Raw genomic sequence first — 10,965 nt, 5'->3', positions numbered from 1 at the left:
CAAGTCAGTCATTGGTTTTATTCTGGGTCCTGGAAGCTCCAGTGATGGTCTGAAAAAGAGATACAACAGGGGTGGCGGCCCACAGGGCTGGTGCAGAAAATAGTCTTTGGCTGCTTTGGCCCTGGGAGCCTAAAGGGCAGTGAGGAGAAGGCTTCACAAGAGGCCTAGAGCAGGGGGAGTCAGGTCCCCTGGGAACCCTTCACCCCCAGGGGAAGGAGGAAGATGGCTGGAGAGTCTACTGGGTTCCGCAGCACTGCCCCACAGGAGGGGGCTGGTCATGGGTTACTCCTTGCTCTTCTCAGGGTACTGGGCTCTCAGGGCCACTTGGTAGCCTGCAAGAGCTCAGTCTCAGGGTCCAGCCGTGGTTCTTCCAAGAGCACCTCACCCTCCAGGTCCAGCTCCTCAAAAGAGGAGCCGCTGGCGCCTGATCCGCTGTAGCTGCACTCACTGCAGGTGTCACCATCCTCCCAGCTGCGGCCGCTCTCTGCAGGTGACACGGTGGCAAATGAAGTCTCCCGGCTGCCAGGGCTCACCTCCAAGCTTCCAGAACTCGTGTCACTCATCATGTCAGCTCCTGTGGCCAGGAAAAGGGAGCCCAGGTTAGCCAGGTCCACTCCGCCTTCTCCCCCAGGAAGAGGCAGCTCCGCACACAGCACAGTCATCAAGAATGCAGCCACCTGGTCCCAGGGCGCTCACTGCAGCTACCTTCTGCCCTGATGGGGCAATGGGAAAAGGCAGAGGGAAGGTCAGTCACGGTGATTCATGCCTGTAATCCCAGCACTTTGGGAGGCCAAGACGGGTGGATTATTCGGGGTCAGGAGTTTGAGACCAGCCTGGCCAGCACAGTGAACCCCTGTCTCTACTAAAAATACAAAAAAATGAGCCGAGCATGGTGGCATGCGCCTGTAATCCCAGATACTCGGGAGGCTGAGGCATGAGAATCGCTTGAACCCAGGAGGCAGAGGTTGCAGTGAGCCGAGATCGTGCACTGTGCTCCATCCTTGGTGACAGAGTGACACTCTGTCTCAAAAAAAAAAAAAGATAAAAAGACGGGGAGTGAGCAAGTGGCTGTGCACTCCTCCTCCCATGCTGAACTAGCTCAGCTCCCTGCACCTCCACAAAGCCTGCTACTCTTCCCCCATTCCTATTAAGGGCCACTCAGCCCTGCCTTGAGGAGCTGAGGGAGAACAGAGAGACACCCCTACATTCCACCACACCCATTTCAGGCTTGGAGAGAGCTGAGTCCAGGGCCAGCTACAGAACATTACCCACAGGGCATGAGGACTGCAGAGTGGAGCAGGAGGCCCCTCTCCACCCTCCCCACACAGAGTGCCCCTGCCCTGGCCCAAACCAAGTCCCCGCTTGAGGAGGGACTGAAGCACAAGCAGGTTGGAGAAGTCCCCAGAAACACTCAACCCGCTGCACAGAGGTGGGGGCTGGGATGAACCCGGTCAGGGCTTTCTACCCCTGTGTTTGGGTCGACCCTGAGAAACCCTTATCCACCCCACCCCATCAACTGGTGCTTCCTGAGCCACAAGACAGCAAAGGGGACCACTCTGCTGGTGGCTGGGGAGCCCCAAACCAGTGCTGAGCTGGGCTTATGGCCCAAACCCCTTCTAACCTGCTCCTTCCATCCCCAATGCGTCCTCCAGGCAAGCAGCTCCTTCATCTGCCTTGTCCAGGAGCAACCCCTGGGTCCATCTCCCTAGATCAGAGGCACTGAATGCAGTGGGGGTGGCAAGGGGGAACCCAGGCTCAGACCCACTGTGTGCAGGAATCCAGATCGGGAGACAGTGGCTATGCCCCCTTCCTGTGTGAGGGGGAGAGGGGCAACTGTGGAACATTACAGAAGGTGTCTCCATAGCTGGGTGCAGTGGCTCATGCCTGTAATCCCAGCACTTTGGGAGGCCGAGGCGGGCAGATCATGAGGTCAAGAGATTGAGACCATCCTGGCTAACACGGTGAAACCCCATCTCTACTAGAAATACAAAAATTAGCCAGGTGTGGTGGCTCTACAGGGCATGGTGGCACGCTCCTGTAGTCCCAGCTACTCAGGAGGCTGAGGCAGGAGAATCGCTTGAAACTGTGAAGCCAAGCTTGCAGTGAGCCAAGATCATGCCACTGCGCTCCAGTCTGGGTGACAGAGCGTGACTTGGTCTCAAAAAAAAAAGAAAAGAAAATGTCTCCATGTCAATGGAGCCCAAGCCAGGCGCAGCTGGGGTCTGCCTGTCACCTGGACTCAGCCTGGGGCTCTCCTTCAGCCTCAGCTGGGGCTTAGGTTGGGGGTGGAAGAATTTGGGGGTGGGGGAATTCAGGGTCTTTCCCTACCACCTCCACACACTCAGCCTCCAGAATATGCCCTCTGGATGCTACTGGCAGAGGCAAGGTGAGTCCTGGAAGCCCAGGCTCCTGGCCCGGGGCCCTCCTCTTCCTGAGGCTCCAGGTGTGGTCCTCAGGGCAGAGGCCTGTGACTGAGGTGGAGGGGAGCTGAGGGAGATTTGAGTTTGGGTAGTTACCTCTGCAGGGGGAAGAATCCTAGGCTCTCACTGTTCCTTAAACAATCATCAGTGCCCGGGGTGCTGCAGGCCTGAAAAGAGCAGAGGAGAGGGCTCGTTTCTCCGTGGCCCTATTAAACTGGATGTTCTGTCTGCCCACCCACCCAGTGGCTCTCCTGGGACCCCGGGTACAGGAATACGCCTGCTTCCCAGCATGCCACTTCCTACCAGCCAGCTCCTAGGCTAGGAGTGTTCAGAGGAAAGAGCCTAAAGATGCCTCCTTCAGGCCAGGACTCAGCCTGATGAGATGAGGACAGCCCCTGGGGACATATGTACACTTCAAGCAAAGGAAGCATAGCCAGGCGTGGCAGCTCATGCCTGTAATCTCAGCACTCTGGGAGGCTAACGGAGGAGGATTGCCTGAGCTAATGAGTTCCAGACCATCCTGAGCAACATGGTGAAACCCCATGTCTACAAAAAATAGAAAAGTTAGCCAAGCGTGGTGGTGCACACCTGTAGTCCCAGCTACTCAGGAGGCTGAGGTGGGAGGATGGCTTAAGCTTGGGAGGCGAAGGTTGCAGTGAGCGGAGATCTGGCCACTGCACCACTCTAGCCTGGGCAAAAGAGCCAGACCTTGCCTAAAAAGAAAAAAAAAGGGAGGGTGGGGGTGGAGTCCAAGGCAGGGAAGTGGCATCTCTATAGTCCACTAGGATCAACACAAAAATAGACAAAGTCCTGTGCCTGCGTCCCTGGGGAGAAGATACCAGGCAAGGCAGGGCCCCACCTCAATCTCTATGGCCACTGGGGCAGGGAATGAAAAGCTACCACCTTCACCCCAATCCCTCCCTCTCTCCTCCTCTGCCCACAGCCAGGGCAAGAAGAACAAATTTTCACCTCCTTTCTGGAGCTCAATCATACATTCGTGTCATAACAGGCACAAGGCAGCTAATCACCCCCTTTTACCTCCAGCCCAAGCTGGGGCCACACAGGGAGGCAGGCAGGGACAGGCCAAGCCTTGGGCAGTCAGGCACCCTCCATGCACCCACCACCACCTGCTGTGTCAGGGGCATGCACCTGGTGGGCAAACACCCAGAGTCCTCCTGAAGTGTCGGGACGGGCCCTGTCAGAGGTGGGCAGACCCCTTGGCACCCACATCAGGGCATGGGTGGGTGAACTGGAGGGGAGGAAAACAGGCTGAGGAGTTGGTGAGTGTGGAGCTGCGGCTGTAGCCAGCTGTGGTAGGTGCCAAGTGGTCCTTCCCTGCCCCTGGCAGGTGGTGTTTGGGACAGAGGGAAGCTGGGTGGCTGGGCCAAGGAGGGGGAGGCAGGCAGCAGAGGGAGGTCACAGGAAAGGGAAGGTGCTCGGTCTTCCTGCCCTGGAGGCTGCCTGAACCTGATGACCTTGTGCCACGTCCTGTGCCCACTGCAGGGGCACTGAAGAGTGTCTTCCGGGCACTGCCAGGCAGACGGGAGCTGTACCCCATGGAGGTCATTAAGGGGCAGATACAGTTAACTGTGTTGGACACAGGCCCCTGGGGAGTAGAGGCTGCTCCCAGTACCCTCCTGCCCAGCCTGGCTGACACATCTCTCCCTAGGGTGACCTTGGCTGTTGAAGACTAGATGGGCAGCATCTGCTAAAGGAGGGGAGGAGGGAGAGCTCCTCTCCCCACAGCCCTGCATCATGCCTAGAAGTCACGGAATCCACCAGATTGGCCAAGAATAAGGCTCCCTGAGACCCTCTGGGATGGAACTAGCAGATCCCCTGGTGCCTGGGACAGCCTGGGGTCACAGGGATCCTGGCAGAGAGGGGGCAGGCAAGCAGCCTTCCAGCCTGGAACTGGGGCACTGCACTGCCACCTGGAGTGAGGAGTGGCCCTGGTGGAAGGCACAGGGGATGGTCTCCTGGTTCTCCTCTGTAAGCTCCCCGGCTGTTCCCTGGCAGGAAGAAAGCAGCTGGCTCTGCGGAGGGCCCTGTATTGAGTGGCAGGAGAACACTCTGCTCCCATCCTTCCCTTCCAGATCCAGTGCCAATCTGACTTCCTGCTGAGCCTCACCCAAGGGACCCCTGTCCTGAGCAGCCTCGGCCCCCTCCCATGAGCATCCATCTGTCTGTGATCTTTGTTTCCAAGAGTCCTCCTGCTGCCTCTAAAGAGAATCCAGGCAGGGTCCTTGTAGCTGTGTTGCCAGGAGGTAATAATGTGTGTGAATCCACATCTATGCAGATCCATGTTTCTGGAAACAGGCAACTCCACAGATGGGTCCTTGGGTAGGCGGATCTCCTTCCTCCCTCTGCCAAGCATAGCCTGACACCCACAGTGCCAACTCAGAGAGGGAAGAGCCTCCTCACCCAAGCCCCCGGAGTCCAGAAGACAGGAGCTCCAGGAGGCCCCCACCCTCACACCCTGCCTTCTGTACCTGTGCCATCCACCTGGGCCTCCCTGGCCTCCACAAGCCCCCACCATGTCTGCTCTGTCTCATCCACCTCAGGCACCTGGATGTCTCCCAGCCGCGCCAGCGGCACATGAAATGGATCTGGTCTTGCTGGTAGATTTCCAGCAGTGGGTAGACACACAGCTTCTGCTCCTAGTCAGAGAGTTGTAGAATTTAGAATGAGCCCTCCAGGGCCCCTGACTCCCTTGTCTCCTGGATGGCCCCAGGAACTGTCCCTATTCTGCCCCAAGGGCTGGCTCTGCCTCTCAGTCTCTTCCACATTCCAAAGCCCTGCTGAGGGCGGCACCCATAGAGCACCCTAACAGCAGGGTCCCTGACTCCAGAATGCACTAGTCTGAGGACCCAGGATGACACTCTAGGGCAGGTGGGCAAAGCACCCAGGAGCCTGGCACTGCTGTCCTATGTGTAAATCTGAGAGCAAAAGGCTGTTCCAGCAGCCACTGGTCTAACTGAGCCATGAAGCTTGGCACCCCTGGACCACCCCATGATAGGGAGACCATGTGCCCAAGCCAAAGTCCGCTGCCAGACTTTCCATCCCAGGACCCCCGGCCCTGACCGCCTCTCCACCCTGGACAATGCTGATTGACCCACGGGTATCAGAAAGCCAGTAGCCCCAATCCTTAAGCTGACATTGTGCTTTCATTCCTGGGGGAGGAGAGGTAGGAGGGGGGAAGCCAGAGAGGCTAAGGAGCAGGTTCCAGTGCCCCGGCCGATGAAGGGGAGAGGCCTGACCTCCTGTGGGTCCCCCCACACCTCCACACCCAAAGGTAGTTCCCTAAGGAGAGCTGGGAAAACCAAGCCGTGCTGTGGTGGAAGGATCGCCTTCTGGCTTGGGGGTATCTGGGAAGAAAAAGTCACTGTTACTCTCAGCTAACTCCTGTTATCCTTGTACAGAATTTGGCTATGGGCTCTGGCTCTTCATCCCCATCTCCCAGGTATTCAAGGGTCTTGCTCTGAAGCACAGCCTGGATACTGTGGCTCATCTGCTCAGACACCCTCAGTTTCTCTCTAGTGCCCGCAGGACCCAGCCTCACCTCTCAGGCCCAAGCCACATGCCTGTCTGAACTCAAGTAATAGAAAACGGGTTTTCTCCTTGTGATCAAAGAAAACATACAGAGAGATAAAATGGTTGCATTTTATGAATTTACCATAAGGAATAATAAATGACAATTGCATCTGGAATCCAAATATCCAAAAATGACAGAATGCCAGGACAGGTGCATTTATCTTCTCATCCATATACACAGAGTATATGTGTGTGTTATTTACGGAGTCAGATCTGAGTTTGAATTTTAGCTTTACCATTTGCAAACTGTTAGAAATTAATCCTTCTAGTTCCAGTTTTATAACTGGAAAATGAGAATAATAATTGTGTTGATCTATTGTTGTAAAAATTAAGTAAGATAATGTGTGTTAAAATAGTATCACTGTTCCTGAAAGTGCTCAATAATTACTATTGTTCATATTATTGTAGTCATTCATATGTAGAGTTTCCAGATTTAGAAAAAAAACAGAATTCCCAGTTAAATTTGAATCTCAGGTAAACAATGAATACTTTTTTAGAATAAGTATGTCTCATACAATATTTGAAACATACTTATTCTAAAAATTGAATTATTATCTGAAATTCAAATTTAAGTAAAGATCCTGCCTTTTATCTGGCAACCTTATTTACACATAAATGTGCTCAAGAAAATTCATTTACTTATCATTTAGCTAAGAATGTAATGATAAAGACTAAGATACCTAAGTCAGTCAAACAAAATGTACACGTTAAAATTCATGGTCATTGCTAAAGGAAAGGCTCCCTATGCCTTCACTCAGTATCTATGAACCTTAACTTCAGATCTCAAGAATTTCTTTTCTGAGTAAGAGATGCTAGTTTTGGAGAATTGTGCTTACAAAAAATATAAAAGTATACTTGCTGTGGGGAAATTCCAGGCTCCAAAAGGAGGGTTAGCACAAACTAGTGGCTACAAGAAGTGCTCCCAGGCAAGCCTGTCTTTCCTGAACCACTGGGCTTTGTCTTCTGGTTTTCTCCTGTCAGCCTGCAAACCGAGACGGAGCCATGGACTTTGGCATTCCCACTGTTATCTCTTGTGCTACCCCAATATCTGGCCACAGTCACGTCTCTGATTCTGTTTCAAATCCACAGACTGAGCGTTGGAACAGTGACCATGTTTTCTCAGCATTTCTACCCCTGTTTTGTTCCTGGCTTGACTTTGTACTCCCGTCTCTGTGCCAATACCCTGCACACGTCCCTTTTGCAGTGTTACCAATACAGGAACTGTTTTCTAAGCCCAAACAGATTAGACTCTACAAATTATTAAAGAGCCAGATATAACAGGAACACTGATAGCAGTGAGAAAATAGGGTTAGCCACCTGACAGCAGTGATATGCTATAATAATAATGACTGACATCGGTCGAGAACTTACTATTGCCAGTCGCAGTGTTAGACACTTAACTACTTTACCCCTTTCATCCTCTTCAAAGTAGGCAATGTTACATCCATTTTAAAGATGAAGAAAATGAGATCACAATGATAGTATGTGTCAGAGCTAGAATTGAATACACCTCTCTAACTATGAACCACATCTCTTCCTGCTCAGTAAAAGGGGGCATAGAAAAGAAAAAAATTAACTGTCATGAACCCATAAAAGCACTGTAGTCTTGTGTCACTAAATATAGGTAGAAACGCTTACCATTTGTTTTTTTTTTTTTGTTTGTTTGTTTGTTTTAAGTTCTGGGATACATGTGCAGAGTGTACAGGTTTGTTACATAGGTATACATGTGCTATGGTGGTTTGCTACACCTATCAACCTGTCATCTAGGTTTTAAGCCCCACGTGCATTAGGTATGTATCCTAAAGCTCTCCCTCCCCTTGCCTCCCACCCCCAACAGGCCCCAGTGTGTGATGTTCCCCTCCCCGTGTCCTTGGGTTCTCATTGTTAAACTCCCACTTATGAGTGAGAACATGCGGTGTTTGGTTTTCTGTTCCTGTGTTAATTTGCTAAGGATGATGGTTTCCAGCTTCATCTATGTCCCTGCAAAGAACACGAACTCATTCTTTTTTATGGCTGCATAGAATTCCATGGTGTATATGTGCCACATATTCTTTATCCAGTCTACCATTGATGGATACTTGTGTTGGTTCCATGTCTTTGGAGTGCTGCAATAAACATACGTGTGCATGTGTCTTCACAGAATGATTTATAATCCTTCGGGTATATATCCAGTAATGACATTGCTGGGTCAAATGGTATTTCTGGTTCTAGATCTTTGAGGAATCACCACACTGTCTTCCACAATACCATTTGTATTTATATTCAGTGGCCTAGATAATACATATGTATGCAGTGGTCCTAGACTACAATACTACATATATACAAATGGGGCCAGATGGCCCACTCTATTATGATGCAGGTCAATTCAATATTAAAGTTTAGAATACAGAATTATCACAAAGACTTAAATTATTCAGAGAGATAATATAGTAAGGTAATGAAATAAGTTTGGGGGTGACAGGGTCAGAAGGACCTGCATTTCAATCCTGGCTTCACCTCTTCCTTCTAGTTATGAGAACTGGACCATGTTTTTGGCTTCTTTAGGCCACAGGTTCTTTTGTGAAATGAGGGTGACATACCTACTCCATAGGTTGACTGTGAGGATGAAATGTGAGTACAGTTAGTGTGTTTAGCTCAGTGACAGACATATAAACAATGTAGTTTAACAGAACACAAGGAAATATGCAATCTATTTTAGATTTTTGTCCAAAATGGGAGGAGAGGGGAGGGGAGAGGGAGATGGTGAAGGAGAGGGAGAGGGAGAGGGAAAGGGAGAGAAGGAAGGAAGGAAGGAGGGAAGGAGGGAAGGGAGGAAGGGAGCAAGGAAGGAAGGAAGGAAGGGAGGAAGGAAGGAAGGAAGGAGGGAAGGAAGGAAGGAAGGAAGGAAGGAAGGAAGGAAGGAGGGAGGGAGGGAGAGAGGGAGGGAAGGAAGGAAGGAAGGAAGGAAGGAAGGAAGGAAGGAATGGACGGACGGAAAGAGAGAGAAAGAAAGGATCAATCCCAATCCCTCAGTCAAATGAAAGTCAGTTATCCTCAGGGTTCCCAATAGCAAAGCTGTGTTTGTGTGTCTGTCTGTCTATCTATCCTCTATCATCTATCTGTTTCTTTGTATTCACTCACAGAACTATTTAAACTCTATCCTTTCAACAAATTTCAGATCCTGAAGAATTCTTCCTTATTGCTCTAAGGCTTTGGTCTTTCTAGCATCTGAGGAACTGCAGTGTACGTGTGAGCACCCCAGCCCTAGAATTAGCACTAACCTTCTGTACATTTTATATACTCTACTCTCTCTAGATATGGTCTGTATATTATATATGCTATACCTATACCTATTTACTGCAGACTTGCTCTTTACGTGCTAGTTTAGCAGGTACACCATCAAACAAGAAAATCATCTACCAGAGCCAATAATATAACCCAGAATGGAATCGTGTCTAAAATATAATCATAAGAATGTAACACATCTCCACTCAAGAGTAGTTCTTTTTTTAAGCAATAAATGCCAAAGAGTGGTTGAGATAAATAGTTGTATCAGGAACATTCAGCGTTGTGTGGCATTTTGGGAGTCAGACTGTGGGATATCCACACCTGGGTTTGTTTGAAAGATGCTGCGAACATTCAGAAGGTAGTTGTGGTGGGTAGAATCAGCAGTGGGCATGTAGACCAAAGATTTAGATTGTAATCCCAGTTCTACCATGCTCTAGTTAAGCCTCTTAAAAGAGACCTTCAATTTCCCTGTCTACAAAGTGCATGTAATACCACCTAAATTGGAAGACTGTTGCTATAATTAGGCTTTGTAGGTAAAACTTGGCACATAGTAGGTACTGAAATGTTAAATGATGTGGTTGGGAAAGTTTCAACCCTGCTTTTGCTCTTCAAGAAAGAGTTAGTAAAAGCAGAATGACTGTGCTTGAAGGATTTGTCTACTAGTTTCAATGAAATAGGAGAAATCTTCCTGAAATGTTGGCTAGTTTTTGACATCAAAGGAAATAAGTACCCTTTGGAAACTCATAGAATGAAACTTTTTGACACTTGCTTTTCTCCAGTTTAAGCCAGCTGCTGAGTAAATTAACAAAGTATTAAGGCCATAGAATGTCCTTCTTGTAATTTTTTAAAATGTGTGTAGGAATGAATGTACTTAATACCATTGAGCTGGACTATAATTTTCAATGCTGTTTATAAAAATGGCCAAGATGGCAAATTTTATATTATTTGTATTGTACCATAATGCAAAAAATATTCAGGAAAACTGTGTGTGTAGGAATGAGGGGAGAACATAGGAAGGGTTACTTTTACTAAATATCCAGGTGGAAGGAATTTTTTGTTTTTATTTATTGTTTCTTTTCTTCTCACGTTTAAAAATTTAAATGTAAAGACAGAAAAAATAAGACTAAAAGTACTTATTATGAATCTTTTGATTTGTGCAATATTGTTTGGGAAGGGTGGAGAGGGTCAAAGTACAAACTGATCATTCTACATATGGATGAGTTCCAAAATACCTGCCTAGAAAACAGAGAATTAAAACTTTGCAGCAAAGTAGAACATTGAAGTTAATTTACCTAATGGTATTATGTCATCCTGTCTCAACTAGCTTTCTGAGCAAACAAATGCTTCCTTTTAGGTATTTTCATTGTTGTACAGATATTACATAAAAATATATGAGATTTCTTGAAGACAAATATGGTGCTTTAGTGCCCCTCTATTAGTGATTTTAAAGTGCATATACATCCAATCCAATAAATTATAAAAGTAATGTATTTCAATAAGTTAAAATATAGGAAAAAAACATAATACTCAATGCATTTTTTGCTTTTATGTATTAGTATGTAACTACAGTTTATATAGGTTTATTTTTAAGAGTAGCAGTTGGTATTTTATTTTGGGCATATTAGCTCATTTAGCATTCCTATGCAACCTACAAAGCAGATATTATTGTCATCAATTTACAGACACA

General features: G+C 48.4%; 1 pseudogene; it reads right to left on the bottom strand.

Moving 5' to 3' along the window:
* Positions 1-275: 275 nt before the first annotated feature.
* LOC115834116 lies at positions 276-9,312 on the bottom strand (annotated as a pseudogene).
* Positions 9,313-10,965: the final 1,653 nt, after the last annotated feature.

The sequence above is a fragment of the Nomascus leucogenys genome, unplaced genomic scaffold (genome assembly GCF_006542625.1).
Source record: "Nomascus leucogenys isolate Asia unplaced genomic scaffold, Asia_NLE_v1 001424F_37440_qpd_obj, whole genome shotgun sequence".
NCBI classification, from domain to species: Eukaryota; Metazoa; Chordata; class Mammalia; order Primates; family Hylobatidae; genus Nomascus; species Nomascus leucogenys.
This window is presented reverse-complemented; position numbering and strand designations above follow the sequence as displayed.